Source organism: Gekko japonicus, unplaced genomic scaffold (genome assembly GCF_001447785.1).
Source record: "Gekko japonicus isolate JY-2015 unplaced genomic scaffold, Gekko_japonicus_V1.1 scaffold935, whole genome shotgun sequence".
NCBI lineage: Eukaryota > Metazoa > Chordata > Lepidosauria > Squamata > Gekkonidae > Gekko > Gekko japonicus.
The window spans coordinates 55,498-75,278 of record NW_015159741.1 but is presented as its reverse complement, the minus strand read 5'-3'; positions in this window follow the sequence as shown (position 1 = coordinate 75,278).

Sequence of the window (19,781 nt, the reverse complement as noted above, 5' to 3'; positions counted from 1 at the left end):
GTCCCCCCGCCAGCAGCCAGGTAGGACCTGGAAGCCCTGACTCACAATCAAGCAACTTATACATGCCCAGGGTTCCTTGCACTTTTTTTAAATTAATTTTTTAAATTCGTTTTCCAGAACAAAGACACAAACAAACAAACAAACAAACATAACAATACTGCATAAAAGGAGCTTGGTACCTTGTACCACACCCGCTTAAGTTCCTATCATTTGACTTAACTAAAACTAATCAACTATTACATATTATTTTACTCTAGCGTGCCCATTTATGCTAATAAACCTAAATTTTAAAGTTCTTCTTAGATATTTAACTTCACTTAGTAATCTATCTTTCCCACTTATTACTCAAACCCTAATTCTCTCATCTGGTTTAGGTAGTTTCCTGGCACTAGAGCCCTTTAATTACTTGCAGTATAATAAACACTAGTTTATTCTATTTAAGATCACTTTAACCTTGTCAGTCCTATCATAAAAAGAAGAAAATTGTAATTTCTTAATATCACTGTGCAGTCTGCCTTTAACAAACCCGTCTTTACAAAAGGAGGTTGAGTATATTAAACACTAGTTCATTCTATTTAAGTTCACTTTAACCTTATCATTCCTATCATAGAAAGAAGAAAATTGTAATTTCTTAATATCACTGTGTAGTCTGCCTTTAACGAATTCATCTTACACATAGAGGTTAAATTTTCATTAGATCCAAGGAGTCTAGTTTCATATATTATATCAACACAAGTACCTCCTATACAGCATGACTACTGCCAAATAGCTACCAAAGTAATATTTTCCCCAATCCTAGGTAACAAGTTATACATTTACAAATTCATTTACTAGTTGTCTAAACATCCTAATATTTTCCCCTTTCTTTCCCCCCCATTTAATTCCACTTAATACTCTATATTTTCTCCATCTCTTAACCTATCTTAATATTATTTTACTCTAGAGTAGCCATTTATGCTAATAAACCTAGATTTTAAAGTCTTCTTAGATATTTAACTTCACTTAGTAATCTGTCTTTCCCACGTATTACTCAAATCCTAATTCTCTCATCTGGCTCAGTTATTTTACTGGCAATAGAGCCCTTTGATTACTTGTGGTATAAGAGACACTAGTTCATTCTATTTAAGATCACTTTAACCTTATCAATCCTATCATAGAAAGAAGAAAGTTGCAATTTCTTGATATCACCGTGCAGTCTGCCTTTAACAAATCCATCTTTACAAAAAGAGGTTGAGTATAATAAACACTAGTTCATTCTATTTAAATTCACTTTAACCTTATCAATCCTATCATTGAAAGAAGAAAGTTCTAATTTCTTAATATCACGATGCAGTCTGCCTTTAACAAACCCACCTTATAAATAAAGAGGTTAAATTTTCATTAGATCCCTTTGTATACAGGTCTTAGTTTTTTTCTTCCTCCTCAGATATCTTCTCCTCAATAGGATTTTATCTTTATGTCTTTCCCTTATTAGATCAAGTAGGTTAGGTTCCAAGTTAACACTACTGTACATAAATTCCTGTTTGATTGTATCTTTCCTTTCATTTTTCCATTCTGGGATGAAGAAGAAATTATCTTAGTTAGATTTTTGTCTCTGTGTCCTTTCCCTTTGTAAAGTTCTGGAGTTGGCTTTACATTAGACAATGCTTGGATTGCTGTAACGTTGGGTTGCCTGTTTTTTCTTCCTTTCTTCCTAGGTCGACTTAAGTTTCTTGGATTCGGTTGTCACAATATGTAACCGCCTCTTTAATTTTGCAACTCTTGATTCCTTTCTTAATACAGAGGTTCTTTTATCATGCATCTGGTTCTGTCCTGATGAAGCATCCTCCTTTTTGCACTTTGGCACTATATCCCTAAGACTTTGGTGAAGCACTGTATGCTTATTATTTGTAGGTTCCTTTAGGGTAGTTAAGTTCTCCTCAAACAAAACAGCACAAGTCTCTTTAATAGGTGAGTTTATTGTATCCACAATCATAGACTTGAGGTCATCCCATGAAAATTGGGTCAGATTCTCCTCTTCACAATTATCCGCTTCAGTCATCTTTTGCTCATTTACTGCTTGGAAATGCATTTTATATTTGCTGCCTACTGCTCCCTTCATCTGGTATCTCTTTACATTTCCAGTTTGAGGACGCTGTAATTAGATGCCATTGCATACAGCAGAGAGAAGGGGAAAAAAACCTCCTGCCCCAGGATAGCCTCTTTTATAGTATCAGCTTGGGGAGCAAATTTTTCATAAAGAGAGTTAAAGTTGCCTTCCTTTTTTTTTTACAAGGTTGCTTAGAAAATAGATTACAGTTGATTGCAAGCCCACCTCGCCCCATGCCCAGTAGCAACAGCTGTAGCTCCCGAAGGGAGGTTCTTGTCCGCTTGGTGCTTCAGGAAAAGCCAGGTTACTCCTGTCACTGCCGCTAAACGAGAGTACTGGCCAAAACTCCTCTGCGCCCGACCCTCTACCCAAGGGAGGGGGGTCTCAAAAGCCTTGGGACCCTCAAACCTAAGCAAAAAAGTTGGTGCAGCAGGACAGCGATTCTCTGCCACGCCCACTGTGCCGCGCTGCAACCGGAAGTCCAAAGCACTCCCTATTTCCCGCCCAGGGTTCCTTGCACTAGTGAGATGGAATGTGAGGGCAGAACTTGCTCTGGGTCTCTGACCTTGAACCTCCCAGGACTATGACCTCACTTGCACTTTGCCTGGCTCCATGTCATTCCTTATCTCTCTTGAAACTGCAAGTCATCTTGACATTAATTTTCCAGAGAGGAGCCTTTAGCAACTTGAGTAGGCCTAAAAGCGTGAACCAAAATTTGGAAGGCTAAGAAATGGCTAGACAAGGCCAGTTTCTTGACACCTCTTTGCTTTAGGGAAGAGATATATTGTCAAAGAAACAAATGGGCATCTGAAACCCAGCTGGTGGATTTGTCTGTCTCCCTGTATCAGGGTCTTTTGCAATCAGGTGAAGACCTTTTTGTTTCATCCAGCATACCCCTAATTAACAGTCACTGACTATACTTCTAGTGTCATTTATGTGTTTTTAATTGAATTATTTTATGATTTTAACTGCATTTTAAATTGCTTAAATATTTTAATTTTTAAATGTTTGTTGCCTTGTGGACCCCAATCAAGTGGAAAGACAGCATATTTTTTTTTATGATCAAAATAAATAAATAATGCCCACAGGTGCCACAAAGGGCACTACTGTCATCTGTTATTATGTGTGGATTGTAACAACACCCATATATTAGGCCAACATTATTGTCTCCATATTGCTGAGAGCTGAGCACGATCAGCTTCTTGAAGGCCTCTTGCTAAGTTCATACTAGAGACAGGAGTTCACCTTCTGGAGCAGTTCACTCTTCTAGAGAGCAGGTCTAAACAGGCCTACTCAGAATCTTATTCAGGTCTATTCAAGAGAGCTTACTCCCAGGAAACTGTTTACCAGGGTTGCTTCCAGAGTATATTGCAATCTTTTTGAGTAGGTTGTGATTTGAACTCAAATGATCTCATTGTTAAAACATTGGTGGTGGAAAGTGCTGACAATTCCCAGCCAGCTTATGGAAAATCCCATAGGGTTTTCAAGCCAACAGACATACAGAGGTAGTTTGCCATTGCCTGCCTCTGCATAGTAACTCTGGAATTTCTTGGAGGTCTCCCAGGGTTGACCTTGCTTTTGAGGAGACTGGGCTAGCCTGGACCATCTAGATCAGGGTTGCTTAAAATATTAGTCAAAAAAAAATAAGAGTTTCCCCCCCCCCCCTGCTGGATGGAGAAGCTATTGTCTCTAACATTTTAAACTAAGCCTGTCATGGCTGTCCATGATGACCCTGGATCATACATAATCCAAGTAACTGTGGACATGGCTCTTTCCACATGGGGCTCCCCCCCGAACAGCATAAAAAAGAATGTCCCTGCTTTTCATTGGGAGCTTCCGCACTGTACACTGCTCTTTCTGAGCATGGCCCGTGGAGCTCCTGGGGCTTTCCCTTTTAAGCTGAAGCAGAGAAACTTCTTTGCTCCAATTTAAATGGAAAATAGTGTTCCAGCTTCAGGGCCTCTGTGAAAGTTCTGCCTGCAGCCATTCAGGAGGTGGATGTGGCTTAGTTATGCCTTTCAGCCCCAGCACCCCACTTTTCCCTTTAGAAGAGCATTTAAAAAAATCAGTTCAAGCTCAGCTATAAGCCAAAGGTCAACTGATTGTGGGAGGAAAGTTGCTGGGCTGTGGATGGGAGGGGGGTAAGATTGTCATCCAGTCAGTATTTCTTCCTCTCACCTGATAAGCAGGAAGGGGATGATGATGATGGAAGATAACACCAACAAGCAGCAGGTGGATGCCATTCCCACAAGCCTCAGTTCTGGAGCAGTTTTTCCTGCCCCTGTGAAAAAGCTGCCATCCACTACATTAAATAATACCATTCTACAGTCATGAAACTACTCCAAATGTTTCTCATTTTAAATTGCTAAGCAAACAAATCAGCAAGTTGATCATATGAGGTGAGTTGTTGTTGTTGTTGTTGTTGTTGTTGTTCAGTCGCACAGTCGAGTCTGACTTTGCGACCCCATGGACCAGATCACGCCAGGCCTTCCTGTCTTCCACCGCCCTCTGAAGTTAGCTCAATTTCATGTTCGTTGCATCTATGACACTGTCTAACCATCTCATCCTTTGCCGTCCCCGTCTTCTTTGACCTTCAATCTTTCCCAGCATCAGGGTCTTCTCCAGTGAGTGCTCCCTTCTCATTTGGTGGCCAAAGTATTTGAGCTTCAGTTTCATTATCTGGCCTTCCAGGGAACAGTCAGGGTTGATTTCTTTTAGAATTGACTGATTTGATCTTCTTGCAGTCCAAGGGACTCTCAAGAGTCTCCTCCAGCACCATAGTTCAAAAGAATCTATTCTTCGGCGCTCGGCCTTCCTTATAGTCCAACTCTCACAGCCATACATGACTACTGGGAATACCATTGCTTGGACCATGCGTATTTTTGTTGGCAGGGTGATGTCTCTACTTTTTATCATGCTGTTTAGGTTCGCCATCGCTTTCCTCCCAAGGAGCAGGCGTCTTTTAATTTCATGGCTGCAGTCACAGTCTGCGGTGATCTGGGATCCCAGGAACGTGAAGTCTGTCACTACTTCCACGACTTCCCCTTCTATTTGCCAAGGAGTGATGGGGCCGGATGCCATGATCTTAGTTTTTTTGATGTTGAGCTTCAAGCCCACTTTTGCGCTCTCCTCTTTTACCCTGAGCAAGAGGCTCTTTAGGTCCTCTTCACTTTCTGCCATTAGAGTGGTATCGTCTGCATATCTGAGGTTGTTGATCTTTTCCCCAGCAATCTTAATTCCCGCTTGTGATTCATCCAGGCCAGCATTTCGCATGATGTACTCTGCATATATATTAAATAAGCAAGGTGACAATATACATCCTTGTCGTACTCCTTTTCCTATGCTGAACCAATCAGTTGTTCCATATCCGGTTCTAACTGTCGCTTCTTGGCCCTTATACAGGTTTCTCAAGAGACATGTGAGGTGGTCTGGTACTCCCATCTCTTTAAGGACCTGCCATAGTTTGTTGTGATCCACACAGTCAAAGGCTTTAGCATAGTCAATGAAGCAGAAGTAGATATTTTTCTGGTACTCTCTTGCTTTCTCCATAATCCAGCGAATGTTGGCAATATGATCTCTCGTTCCTCTACCTCTTCGAAACCCAGCTTGTACTTCTGGTAGTTCTCTATCCACGTACTGTTGAAGCCTAGCTTGTAGGATCTTGAGCATGACCTTGCTAGCGTGTGATATGAGTGCAATTGTGCGATAGTTTGAACATTCCTTGGCGTTGCCCTTCTTTGGGATTGGAATGTATACTGATCTTTTCCAATCCTGTGGCCACTGTTGCGTTTTCCAAATTTGCTGGCAAATGGAGTGCAGCACTTTAACAGCATCATCTTCTAAGACTTTGAATAGCTCAGCTGGAATACCATCACCTCCACTAGCTTTGTTGTTAGTAATGCTTTCTAAGGCCCATTTAACTTCACATTCCAGGATGTCTGGCTCAAGGTCAGTGATTATACCGTCGTGTTTGTCAAGGACATTGAGGTCTTTCTTGTATAGTTCTTCTGTGTATTCTTGCCATCTTTTCCTAATCTCTTCTGCTTCTGTTAGGTCCCTACCGTTTTTGTCCTTTATCATGGCCAGCTTTGCATGGAACGCTCCCTTGATTTCTCCAATTTTCTTGAAGAGATCTCTAGTCCTTCCCATTCTATTGTTTTCTTCTATTACTTTGCACTGTTCATTCAGGAAGGCCTCCTTATCTCTCCTTGCTGTTCTCTGGAAATCTGCGTTCAGTTGGGTAAATCTTTCCTTTTCGCCTTTGCCTTTCGCTTTCCTTCTTTCCTCTGCTATTTGTAAAGCCTCATCAGAAAGCCATTTTGCTTTCTTGCATTTCTTTTTCTTTGGGATGGTGGTGATTGCTGCCTCCTGTACGATGTCACGAACCTCTGTCCATAGTTCTTCAGGCACTCTATCTATCAAATCCAGACCCTTGAATCTATTCTTCACCTCTACTGTATATTCATCAGGGATGTGATCTAGGTCAAACCTGAATGGCCTAGTGGTTTTCCCAATTTTCTTCAGTTTAAGTCTGAATTTTGCAATGAGTAGCTCATGATCTGAACCACAGTCAGCTCCAGGTCTTGTTTTTACTGACTGGATAGAGCTTCTCCATCTTTGACTGCAAATTATATAGTCAATCTGATTTCGGTGTTGCCCATCTGGTGATGTCCATGTGTAGAGTCGCCTCTTAGGTTGTTGGAAAAGGGTGTTCGCTAAGACCAGCGTATTCCCTTGACAAAACTCTGTTAACCTTTGCCCTGCTTCATTTTGCTTTCCAAGGCCAAATTTGTCTGTTATTCCGGATAACTTTTGATTTCCTACTTTAGCATTCCAGTTTCCTATGATGATGAGGACATCATTTTTTGGTGTTAGTTCTATGAGGCGTTGTAGGTCTTCATAGAACCGGTCCACTTCAGCCTCTTCTGCATCAGAGGTTGGGGCATAGACTTGGATTACTGTGATGTTGAATGGTTTGCCTTGGATTCGGACTGAGATCATTCTGTCATTTTTGAGATTGTATCCCAGTACTGACTTTTGCACTCTCTTGTTGACTATAAAGGCCACACCATTTTTTCTACGAGATTCCTGGCCACAATAGAAGATATAATGGTCTTCTGAGTTAAATTCACCCATTCCTGTCCACTTTAGTTCACTGATTCCTAAGATATCAATGTTCAGTCTTGCCATCTCATTTTTGACCACGTCAAGCTTACCTTGATTCATAGATCTTACATTCCAGGTTCTTATGCAGTATTGTTCTTTGCAGCATCGGACTTTCCTTTCACCATCAGACACATCCACAACTGAGCTTCCTTTCAGCTTTGGCCCAGCCGCTTCACTTTTTCTGGGGTTACTTGCTACTCTGCTCTTCCCCAGTAGCATATTGGACACCTTCCGACCTGAGGGGCTCATCTTGTGGCGTCATATCTTTTAGCCTTTTGATACTGTCCATGGGGTTTTCTTGGCAAAGATACTGGAGTGGGTTGCCATTTCCTTCTCCAGTGGATCACACTTGATTTACCAAATGAGGTGATTTACCATATCCCAATGCTCTTGGCTGTTGAGTCATTCTGATTTCTGAACATCTGTTTTGCAAACAGCAACTCAGCTCTGTTACTCAATTATATATTTAGGAAATGTATATGCTGCCTCACCTATCCTGCTATAGGTGGCTTAAAAGTGAAAAGCATACCATGAAATATATTTCCAGCCAAGAGGTGACATAGAACTCAGAGGAGAAGCATATAAGATCTGCAGCAGATAAACAAAGCAGCCAGTGCAAAATAAAAGCCAAAGGTAAGCCACCTTTGTTTATCTCTTGCCCTGAAAACCCCATGGGGTCTGCCATGTTAGTGGCAACTTGATGGCACCTTCTGCCAGAAAAGAATCGATTGCCTTTCATTCATAGGTGATATCATTGGTCTATGTGGCCAAGATATTCTTTAAGCATGCTGAATGCCTTTGGCACAGTTAGCTGTTTTTCCCACCTTCATATTATGTCATACAGTTTTGAAAATATCCTAGTTTCAAAAAAGGTCTTAATATTTCCTGGAAAATGGTTATTTAAAAAAACAAACATACCCAAAATCCCCTGGGAGGATCTGATCCCAGCATAGACGTGTATTGGATACAAAGGGCAACTGCATGTTATAAGATTCTGTGAAATTAATATCTTTTACATATATCTGTAGATACTGAAGTGCATATAAATGCACAAGCATGTTAAATTGCTTGCACAAATCAGAAAGTATAATGTTACTTTGAAACCACCCAAGCTGTAAAATGTTCCTTTTGTGATAATAATTACTTTCTAACGAGGATGTCAATAAAATGTATTTCAACGACCATATTATATTTTTATGCAGTCATTTGTTAAACCAGCCCATGCATACTGCATGTTTACATTTTGTTTTCTGTGTCTGGTATGGGTAAAATATGGCACATAAATTATTACTGTACAGTGGAACTCAAGTGAAATAATAAGCCTACATTTCATACCAAGTGAATTCATTACAGCCATTTTACTCCAAAGAAAATGAAGGTACAGGTATAGATAGCAGCTTTGTGTATCTTACCTTGAAAATGTAAATGCCCCAAAAGGCATTATAGATTCAGATAACCATCTGCAGGTACTGTCACATGAACTGAGAAGTGTCGGGAAAATAAACAGGAGCTAATGACACATGCAAAATGGTAAACTACCAGAAGTTATCATGAAAGCATAAACACAGCTCTTCACTTAGCCAAGAAAGAAAAAGTAGGGCAAACTGCCATGTGTTTGCGAGGTAAGGCTATCTTCATTGCAGGGAGCCTAAGGCTCTGCCAAATACTTCAGGATAAAGGCCCCCACTTCATTGTATTCTTTATCTCCAGCAGGTCAGGTCCCTTCTGTACTCCTACTCGATTTGCAATCACAAAGGTCCCTAACTGTCCAGTTGGCTCAAATGTCAGAGCTCAGTTTCACTGTGATTGAGAGGGAAGCAGGAAATGTCAATAATAAAGATATGCAGGAAGAGAAAATGGTTCTGACTCACACATTATGGAGTACCCAGATTTGGGTCCCCAATGTTTGCCCTGTGTAAAAGTCATACAGGCTGTGGTCACACTGGCAGCTTGGTACGATATGGTGGCACCTCTAATTGTACGATTTTATAATGTTCCAGGGCATATCATCCAGACAGCACACCCTGCTGTGTGTTACCCACATGGCCATCTCATGGCCAAGCATCCACATTACTGCAGCGACTCAGCCATGGAGTGTGTTGCCCATTTTTTTAAAAAATGCAAGTGTGTGTGTGTACATATGCGCTCATGCACTCATGTACTCATGTGCATATAGGCAAAAACTAAAAATAGCCGGATCAACAGCCCACGGCCGTTGGGCTGGGGAGACAAATTTGCCACCCAGATGATTGAGGCAGGCAATTGTGTCGGGCCATAATTGGCCCATTCGGATAATGGAAAGGAGGGGCCAAGGAGTTATAAGCTGGCCCCTCCCTTGCTCGGCAGCAGTTTCGCCGAGTCGTCATCCGGGGAGGAGCTCTGTCGGGCTGTTGAGCCCTCAGGCCTATTTGCATGGGCTTGGCCATTCAGGAGCTCCTCAGTTGGACGAGGCTTGGCTGGGAGGCTGCTGGGCGGTTGTCCGGTCAGCGGTAGGCTCTTAGGGAGCAGTGCTCGGTAAACTGGATTCTGTTGAGGCGATGTAGAGATCAGCGGCGGCTTGCTAGGAGGATGGAGATAGCGGTAGGCACAGATTGTCGGAGGAGCAGGAGCAGCAGACGGTGAGGCAGAGCACAGCGTCGTCGGGGCCGGTGGCCTATTGGTGGTTCAGGGCAGAGCTGGGGCGACCTATGATCAGGAGCTCGGCCTGCCGTCGGTTTTATAGGGGTGTTTTCTTGGCCTAAGGGGTAGCGGTCCCTTGGCTGGTGGGGGCTAAGACGTTGGCTGGCCCTGCGGTAGACCGGGGAGAAGTAGTAGGTTGGTGCCTGCCTCTCCCCTCCCTTCTTTTTGGGATTGGTTTGCTGAGAGGGGTCCCCCGGCGTTTAGGAGCGAGTGAGATTTTTTCTTTGGATGCTTCCACCCCCCCTCCCCAGATAAAAAGAGGGTTGGGGCAGGGGCTATGAGGGCCGGCTGTAGTACACAGTTTGAGGTAGTTGTTAAGTCTTAGGACTTTAATTGGAGAGACCCGGATTTGCTTCCTCACTCCTTCACCGGCACCAGTTGGGTGACCTTGGGCAGGCCCTAGTTCTGATAAGAGCTGTCCTTGAACAGGGGCTGTTTCAGTCAGGACTTTATCGGCCCCGCCTACCTCACAGGGTGTTTGTGGTGGGGGAGCAGAGGGAAGGGGAGTTTGTAAGCCGCTCTGAGACTTCTTTGGGGGTGAAGGGCGGGGATTAGGTACAATTTCTCCTCCTCCTCTCCTCCGCAGTAGGCCCTAGGTGTGGCACTATTGGGTGTGGTGGCCATTTTGCTTGTAGAAGCTGGTGGCCATTTTGTATTCAGGGGCTGGTGGCCATTTTGTTACATCAGGATTTAGTTTCACTTTTGGCCATGGCTCCTAAGAAGAAGAGCTCCGGTCACTCAAAGGGCAAGCAGCCGGCACCTAAGACAACGCCTAAGCGGCCAGCTCCGGCTTTGTCTTCGTTGGATGAAGAGGATGATGGGGTACAACAGGCCATTTTGGACCGCTTGCTGGCAGTTGAGGCTGCAGTGGGAGTCTCCACTCCTCCTGTACGGCCGCCAGGAGTTGTGAGGGGTAAGAAAGAAACACGGGCCGCAGCCAACTAAAGGTTTCAGGCGGAAGTCCTAACATGTTTATCCATTGTAGAGGGGCGTTCTCCAGCGTTTGATGTTGATACTGCCGAGGGGAGTCAGGAGGGAGTCCAGGCAGCGGCTAAGCCTTCTGGACAGCAGAATCCAGTGGAGCCCTTGGCTGGCCCTTCGTCGGCTCCTGGTAAGTGTTGCTCACACCACACTGGGTACACATGGCTGTGGGGCCGCACTAAAGCTGAAGGGTTTGTTCCTCCCCTGCCCAGCGCTCCAGCATGCAGCCGTGGGTGTGGGCAGGTGGGCCTGAGCAGTCCTAGTGATTCACCAGCAACTAACTGCTGCACCAGTGTTACACCATGGTGGGGTGGCCCCTCGCCATGTGGAATGTCTTATGCTGGGGCTCCTGCCTCTGCTTTACCATTCGGGGACCTGGCGTTGCCTCTTGGCGACCATCTTCTTCCTGCTACCAGGGAGAAAATCTGTAGGGGAGAGTTTGTGGACGCCTTTACTTTATTGTACCGTGAATTAGAAAAGAAGGAGAAGGAGGATTTAGAGGGAAGGGACAAAGAAAAATACAGACAAATGAGGGTTGATAAGACTTGGGCCAACTGGGTTGCTGGTTTTTTTATTTATGCAGGCATGCTTTCCAAAGCGCAACCTTATAAGGCAGCCGGGTTGTTTCAATACTTTGACATAATATATAAGGGTTATACTGGATTTACTGGCCCTGCCTGGCTTCAGTATGATGAAGAATTTAGGATGAGGGCGGCCATGAACCCTTCTTTACGTTGGGACCAAATACACCCTCATTTATGGTTGCAAGTAATGACCTCCTCCAGGCCAAATACTGGTGATCGCTCGCATAGTGGGCATTTGGTAGAGCATGCGTTTGTGCCAGTTGGGCCCCACCCCCAGGCGGGGCGGGCAGTTCAACCCCGCCAGATTTGCTGGGAATTTGGGGCTCAAGGGGTGTGCAGCCGGAAAGCATGCCAGTTTAGGCATGAGTGCCCTCTGTGTGCGGACCCCCATCCCTTCTCAGCGTGTTTCCATGGAAAGGCTAGGAGAGGTCGCAGGCGAGCAGAGGGAGGCGGTCCCGGGCAGGGGTCTGGAAAAGGGGCCAACGCCCATAAAGTTGAAAGTGCTTAAGCAGATGTTGCATGATTACCCTTGTCGCAGGGACAGCCGGTATTTTTTGGAGGGTTTTCCCCAAGGTTTTCGCATTCCCTTTAAGGGAGGGAGGGCCCCTTTTATGGCTCGCAACCTGCGTTCCTTAAAGGGTATGGAGCATGTGGTTAGGGGTAAGATTGAGAAGGAGCGAGGCGCGGGTCCTGGGTCCTTTCCCTGCCCCGCCTGTTCCTAACCTTCGAGTTTCCCCCTTGAGTATCATACCTAAGAAGGCTCCCGGGCAGTTTAGATTAATTCATCACTTGTCCTGTCCAAGGGGCAGCTCAGTCAATGATGCCATTCCCGAGGATTTGTGCTCTGTGCGGTATACCTCCTTTGATCAGGCGGTGCGCATAGTGCGACAATGCGGGCAAGGAGCAGAGATGGCAAAATGTGACATCAAGTCTGCATTTCGTCTCCTCCCGGTTCACACTGATGATTTTGAGCTCCTGGGTTTCTGTTTTGAAGGGGCTTTTTATTTAGATAGAGCGTTGCCAATGGGTTGTTCAGTTTCATGTGCCACATTTGAGTGTTTTAGTTCCTTTTTGGAGTGGGCCGTTCTTAAGCACACAGGTTATGGCTCGGTTGTTCATTACTTAGATGACTTCTTGTTTGTAGGTCCTTTTGGATCAGGGCAGTGTGAGAAATTGCTGGAGGCATTTACGAGAATGTCAGGGGAGTTAGGTGTGCCGTTGGCATATGAAAAGACAGAGGGTCCGACACAGGTAATTACATTTTTGGGGGTTGAACTAGATTCGGTAGCGCAGGCCTCTCGGCTGCCGGATGGCAAGCTGGCAGACCTGCGTAGCCGTATTCATGGTTTCCTAGGAAAAAAGAAGGCCAGTTTGAGGGAACTACAGCAGTTGACAGGGCATCTGAATTTTGCCTGTAAGGTAGTGGCTCCTGGAAGGGCTTTTCTGAGGAGGTTGTGTGCTGCTATGGCGGGGTTGCGGCTTCCGCACCACAGTATCCATATCACTGCAGGCATTCGGCAAGGTCTCGAGATGTGGTTGGAATTTTTAGCTGATTTTAACAGCATCTCTTTTTGGAGAACCGATCTCAAGCTGGAGGCTGAGCTTCAGGTACATTCGGATGCAGCTAGGTCCTTGGGTTTCGGCGTCTACTTTCGTGGATGCTGGTGCGCTGAAGTGTGGCCGGCATGGTGGGTGCAGGAAGGTTTAACAGCGGATTTGACTTTTTTGGATTTTTTTCCTATTTTGGTGGCAGTGCATCTATGGGGTATAGAGTTGGCTAATCACACTGTACCTTTTTGGTGTGACAACCTGGCGATGGTGCACGTTATCAATTCTTTGTCATCTAGATCCCAGAGGGTAATGCGGCTAGTTAGGGCTTTTACACTTTGCTGCCTGTGGCTGAACATTTTGGTTTTGGCTAGGCATGTACCTGGGGCTGACAACGGGGTGGCTGATGCTCTCTCTCGTAAACAGTTGGAGAGATTCCGTCAGCTGGCCCCAGATGCCGACCCACAGCAGGTGTGGGTGCCGCCAGGGCTCTGGTTGGTTGGAAGGTAGAGGTGAACAGGGCAATAACACTAGCTGTGGCACCCAACACCAGGAGGGCTTATGACCGGTCGGTCATCCAGTTTTCAAAATTTAGGAGGGAGGTAGGGTACCCTGATTCCTGGTCTGTTCCGGTTGACCAGCTTTTACATTTTTGCATGGCATCGAAAGGTAAGGGCTTGGCAGTTAGCTCGATAAAAGGGATGTTGTCTGCTATTGCCTTTTCCTGCAAATCTAAAGGGGTGGCTGATCACACGGGGGATTTTAGGATCCGTAAAGTGTTGGAAGGATGGTCATGGGAGACTGGGGCTAGAGTGGATCAGAGGCAGCCTATCTCCCCTGACATTTTGTGGGGCTTACAAGCCACTTGGAAGGATGTTTGCTCTTCTGAATATGAGAAAGCCTTATTCCATGCCGCCGCTTTAGTGGCATTTTTGGGGGCATTCCGAGTTAGCGAGCTGGTGGCGCAGTCTCAGACAGATAACTCAGATAGGGCCCTTCAGGTGCACGACTTGGAGTTGGGGGCGGTTAAGGCCAAGTTCTTAGTGTGGCATTCAAAAACGGACCAGCGCCATCATAGTGTGGTAGTAGAGATTGGAGCCTGTGGGGAAACACAGTTATGTCTGGTTAAGGCCTTAGCAGCATATTTAGCACTTAGGGGCATGCGTGAGGGCCTGCTATTTCAACATGCAGATGGCGCGCCCTTGACAAAGTACCAGTTTTGGTCGGTCACTACCAAGGCATTAGCTGTTTTGGGTCTGGCTGGGGTGCGTTTTGGGACGCACTCTTTCCGCATTGGCACTGCGTCTTCGGCTGCAGCGATGGGTTATCCAGCGGGGGATATTAAGAGATTGGGCAGATGGCGCTCTGGGGTATTTTGGACTTACGTGCACCCTTTGGTAGGAAAGTGATGGTTGCATGGTATTTCAGGGTGGGATAGCAGCTGCCCCCCCCCACCATTTTTGTTAACTGTGTTCTCTGTTCCAGGTTTGTTTGCCCAGCAGGAAAGGAAGACTATTTTGATCTGCGGGCACAGTTTTGTTTTTTGGGCAGCATGCCGGGCCAGACAAATGGCGATTGGCTCACAGCTGGGTATCGGGCAGTGGGCCACGGTGGAGTGGCATGGCCGCAGGAGCTTACAGTGGTCTGGGCTGCTGCATTTGTTATTCCAGGAAAAGGTTGGCCCTCCACCACAGTTTCTTGTCATACGTCTGGGTGGAAACGATTTGGGCTTGGTGAAAGGAAAGGCCTTGATACTTCAAGCTCGGGATGATTTCCAAGCAATCCGCATGAGATGGCCGGAGATGCAGTTAATTTGATCGGCCATTGTACCTCGGCGTGTTTGGCGAGGAGCAATGAGTCCTTTGGCTATCGACAAGGCGCGCCGGAAGGCAAACCGAGAGCTAAAAAGAATCTTGGAGGGTGGCCTGGGCTGTTTTCTGCCGCACCCAAATATCCACCCAGGGCTTCCTGAACTGTACAGGCAGGATGGGGTCCACTTGTCTGATTTGGGCAATGACATCTTTCTGGAAGACCTACGGCAAGGACAGCGGGTGGCATTGGGCCTACCGATGGGTGCAAAGGCCTAAACTGAGGCTTGGCCTTGGCGATGGCAGGGTTCTAGGTGGTATATACGTTGCGGTACGGTGAGCACCAGCCAACACCCATTATTTGGGTCGAAAGGGGTCTAGTGAGTACAGCCTTTGTGCCTAGCGGCACGGAGCAGGGAAAGCAGACTGCCTAGGGGAACACCCCGTTTGTCCTCCCTTTGAACCTAGCGGCTCGGGAGTTGTGGCTACAGGGTCATCCTGTAATGGCTAACCGGCCGGGCGGGAGCCATAGCTGATGGCTCCAGCCTGGGGTTGGGTGGCTCACCCTATGTCAAAGTTAAGGAAGGGGTCTGAGATCCCGGGCCTTGATCATACCACTGAACTGTTTGCCCTTGCCGTTGGTTACAGTTAAGGTTGTCAATTAATAAAAGTGGCCCAATATTTAAATCCAGCACTTGTGTCTGTCTCTTATTTCATCTTGGGTGGCAAAAGAGGGTGAAGTGTTGAGAAGGAGGGGATAGATCTACCTTCCTGAAGAGGAGTCTGCGGTGAAGAGAAGCAGATGGCTTGGCTGGCAAGCACACCTGAGGAGGCCCAAAAGAATGGGGGATCCAGCCATTATGTGTCCCAGGAGACTGAACCAAAAATGGTCGTGTTTGGACTCCTGATCTAGGAAAATGGTGCCTGATATAGGAAAATTGTGCCATAGTGAGGGAATGGTTTGTGATGGCCAAGGATGGCCGGTAATGGCTCTAGAGGGGTCCATGGTTGGGGAAGGAAAGCATTTGTTAGTGAAGTGTTGGGAAATTGTAGAGTCTTGGCTCCAATAATGGCTGGGAATTCAAGAAAACACTAACAATGAGCTGTGGCGAGGGTGGTTCAAGTATCAATGTGCAAAGTCTGGAGGTGTGGTTATGGGACATAGAAATGGAAAGCAGATCCATTGACACCCTCTGTGTGATGAGATTAAAACATTGTCTTTTTGGATGACAGATATGTGTCTGCTTGAGGCTGTATCTGAAGCAATAGCTGATTGCATCAGTGAGAAGGTCCTGAGCACATGGCTGGGCTGGTTGGCACTGCACAGAAGGCTATATTTGCCTTATGCCAACTTTAGCCCTAATCTGGCCTGGGTACCATCTTTACGCGGCAACTGGGAGCTTGGGCTAACATGTCTGTGAGCCAACTTCACAGGGTGGACTTTCTGATTTAGACCCAGGAGGGTTAGAAGCTTTGCCCTTTGGCTTCTGACTAGTGGGTTAGTAAAAAGAGGTGAACATTCAGCCAGTGCTGCACCAACTGCATTCGTTGTCAGTTGAGTACCGGATCAGATTCAAGAAGAAGAAGAAGAGGAGATTGGATTTATACCCTGCCCTTCACTACCCAAAGAAGTCTCAGAGCGGCTTACAAACTCCTTTCCCTTCCCCTCCCGACAACAGACACCCGGTGAGGTAGGTGATGGTACTGATCTTTAAGGCCCTATGTGGCCAGGGACCAACATACCTATGGGACCGTCTCTCCCTGTATGTGCCCTGAAGAGCCTTGTGATCTTCTGAGCAGCAGCACCTGGTAGTCACTGGCCTGAAGGACATCTGCCTTACCTTGACCAGGGCCAAGGCCTTTTCAGTCCTGGCCCCTGCCTGGTGCAACATGCTTGTGGTCGAGATCAGGGCCCTGCAGGATTTATGACAATTCCACAGAGCCTGCAAAATGAAGCTATTCTGTCAGGCCTTCAGATAATGTGGTGGATGTCCTCAGGACATTGGCCTTCCCTGCTTAATCTGCTCAATCTGCCTCTATTGTACTGCCTCCACCAACATCAACTGATTTTGGTTAGTTGAGAGAAATATGCCCCCTGACTTGGTTGCAGCATTCACTGTAGTTAGATACTATTAGCTGTCATCAGGTATTACTTTAAGTACTGAAATATTTATTGGATGAAATGGTTTGAAGTTTTATGAATATTGTTCTATCATGTGTTGTGAGCTGCCCTGAGCCTGCTTGCAAGATAGAGCAGGATACAAATCAAATCAAATAAACAAACAGATACATAAATAATTCCATTCTTCTCCAACTCGCTGCAGAACCCAAAAAGAGGAGGACTGGGCTTCACCTTGGGTTTATATAGTTTTCAGACTCTATAAAGATTAATGGGAGCTTGGTGACTGGCAGCCAGCACTGCCTGTCAAGCTTTGGAGGGTCCCTACTGGTGTTTCCAAGGCTGGAGAGAATTCCATCCCCACTGTTGCCTGGGAATTTGCTTGATTGATGCTGGTTTTCTGGGAAATGTTTCTGTTTCCTGGACTACCCTCAAATTTTGGAGATTCCTTGGGAAGCACATGCTTCCATGGAGATTGTGTGACGACCTCCAGAATGGCCCAAGTTTGGCAAGAAGTTTGCTTTGTGCGCCTGTTCATGCCCATCCCTAGTAAGAGTACTGGATCACCTTCATCTACTCAGTGGTACTGAGTTGTAAAAGGTGTTAGTCCAGAAAATCATCACATGAGCTGCTGCTGCATTTTAACAGATTTAATTACTAATTTACAGAGAGCTATAAACACAATGGATTTACTTCTGTTTGAAGGAACATATTTTAATGTATTTTAAGGTAGATTTTGTGTGTATGGCGAAAAACTTTTTTATTATAACTGTAAAATACACATATTTGCCAAATGCTTTTAGCAAAACTAGCATATGACCACTTTTCAAATATTTACACAATCATTTTAGAGGTGGAATAGTCACCATGTAGTAACTTTCCCCTCAATATTTCCTTCCTAAAATGGTCTTGTTACTATGTGATTTTACAAGTTACCGTGTGATTTTACTACCTGTTCACCTTTTGTTAACACCATTTTATCAAGGGAAATGAAATGCTAGAAAAGACATGTTGGAAAATGCTAGACAATGAAGAAAATACATTTTATGTTTTCCTTGGTCCACAGTGGGACTCCATAATTGTTAACATGCATGTCCTTTAAAAAGAAATGTAACTCTTATGGTACTGTTGGATACGAAGACTGAGAGGGGGAAAAAACAAAGAAAGTGATTGGAACTCAAATAATACAAACGATTCTGAACTCAATCTAAACATGGACACTTAATTTTTCAGCATGCCTTTCAGTCAAAGAAAATATTATGAAAATGATGCACTAGTGGCATCTTAAACTCTGCAAATTAGCCAAGATCTACAAAGCAGGCATAGGCCACTGTTGGTACTGTAAAAATACCAATGCTGACTTTATGCATATGTGATGGTAGTGTTCATGTGCAACTGAGTTTTAGGGCAAAATTGTGAAAATAATATCTGGACTCAAAACAGTGCTTCCACTAAAACTGGAAATACTACTTCTTAATTCTATGGCAATGGCACCAAGAAAATCTCAGATGGTTCTCTTAAATGTGATTATGGCAGCTCATCTAGTGCTTGCAAGATACTGGTCACAATAATCTTTCCCAGTTTTGCAGCAATGGGTAGGGAAATTAAAGGACTTGTCAAAGATGATTAAACTAACTTGTTTACAGTGTGCAAAGAACATAAGAGATACTGAACCATCATGGAATGTCATTAATTAACTAAATACAATTTTCTTAATATGTAAATGTTTATATTTCTTTGTTTGAATTTATATTATATGTACTATCCATTAAATGTAATATAAAAGGAAACAACACAAATAAAGGATTCTGAACCATTTCACATTCTCATTGTGCTCATTGTCACAGGGATTTGTTGTGTGCCTCTCGCACTTGTTACAACCTTTGTCAGGAGAATGATGAATCTGAATTTCAGGGCCTTGTGTATTTCTTGAATTATGATCCACTGCTATGCCATTCTGACTTTTTGAGTCTTATATCATTTCTGGATGTCTGCCTAATCTTTTCCTTCTATGGGCTACAGCTTTTTAAAAGTCCCATTTAAAAGAGTTACAGCATCTCTGTGTCCTGTCTGCCTGCCTGTCTTTTTCTCTTCCTTGCTTAAAAGAAGGTTGACATGAATAGCCTAGAACTGCCCTAAAATATAATGTATAACCTCTCATCAGGAACAATTGCAAAAGGATGTGAACAAAAATATCTACATTAATATGTTTCAGTGCATATGTTTTATAACAAATGAGCTAGGTCATACATTTATGCACATCCAAATCCTACAATTCAACTTCATCCAAAAGGGGAGGGGGAAATCATAGGAAATGGTGATATGTTGTGCATAACCTCTTGGATTTTACAGTGAAAAAGCATTACTTTAAACAGCTGCATGAAGATTAAAATATCATTAACTGAATTAAAGCTATGTACTAACCACTAAAACACAGGACTGCTTGATAATGAAATGCTCTCATAAAGGTTTCTTGCTTTGTCTTTTATTTTTACATTTTTATAGGGGTACATAAAAGAGAAAGGGTAGGGGGAGAAAAAAGGAGAAACAAAAAACCCATAGGGCACTTTCTACAGATATCAAGACATACATTAGTAAGGGAATACATGATATAATAAATCAAAATAATGACACTTCACACATTTCATCCTACTATTTTCACATTATAAATTATCATTATTTCCTATCTATACAATTGTAAAGAAAAATACAGAGATTAATTCTTTTTGACTTTGCATATAACATTAGAGTGACTACAAATTACAATAATGAGATAAAGAGAAAACAGGAACAAAACATAATTTTCC